The following is a 1,186-nucleotide window of genomic DNA, read 5'->3' on the forward strand; positions in this document are numbered from 1 at the left end:
TAGTTGGCTGAGGATTTACAACTTTAAAGTCCTAATTCCTTTCTTAATCTATTGCTTCTCTTGCTTAAATTGCATATAATCGACATCCTGTTCCTTACTTAGAAAATATCTAGCAAGTTGTTTTCAAAAAAAACATCAATCAACACTGATGCCATCCTTTTCAGAGTCTAAAGACCAGTTCTGCTGACAACACAATCATGTATGCTGCAGTTCCTGCTCATTTCTTTCTGAGCTAACAGTATCCACAGACTGTAGCAATAGCAGCTGCGTATCTTCCCTGGCACAGAATGATTTAGGGTGGAGAGCAGATTCTTTCCCCTTCAAATCACTTCAGAAAATTCTTGGCATAAAGCCAGCTGATTTGTTTTGTGCAAGTAGGGAGGTTTGATTTATCAGTACAGAAAAGGTAGTCATGCACTCTGCTGAATTGTATGAATTCAGTTTCTGTGTTCCAGACCAGTTAACTTTGTTATTCTCCTGCTCACAACAAGTTTTTTTTTAATGCAATTACTAAAAATTACAGAAAGATGCAAATTTGAAGCAATATAGCCCTATTACTTCCTTCATTGCAATTTGTGAAATAATTTGTGATATAAGTGTGAACTGGAAAGTGTTGGTCAGATTAGACTGGGAAATACAAATTAAGAATTGTAAAATAGTAAAAGCAGTGCAAGGAAGCAACTACACATGACAAAATTAAATTGCAATCCACAAATCTTACAGTTCAGTTTGGGTTTTTTGCATCTGAATTACTAGATCTATTAAACAAATAAGCCTCAATATAGAAATATGATTTGTATTGTTTTCTTATATGCTTATTTCTTTCAAGTCAGTTTTTCTAAATTCCTAGTAAGTTATTTCTAAAGGAAACTCTATGAAAAGTATTTTTTTAAGTAATAATGTAAGATTCTCTGTGATTCACCATAAAGCAAAATATTAAAAATCTTCTCAATTCTTTGTTAAATGAATATGGTATGTTCTGGGATATAATCCTTTGGCTACATTTACAATTTAAGAAGTGTGGGTTTAGCTATAAAAATGGTAACTTTTTTTCTATTTTTCATGTATGAATGCATGTGCACATTATAGAGACACATTTTATCTCAGTTCTTAAAACCATGATGCCTGAATGTTTTCCATAATTCTGTGTTGACATCAGATATATTTTATTCTTCTGTCTACTCAG

Source organism: Nestor notabilis, unplaced genomic scaffold (genome assembly GCF_000696875.1).
Source record: "Nestor notabilis isolate BGI_N333 unplaced genomic scaffold, ASM69687v1 scaffold28205, whole genome shotgun sequence".
Classification (NCBI taxonomy): Eukaryota; Metazoa; Chordata; class Aves; order Psittaciformes; family Psittacidae; genus Nestor; species Nestor notabilis.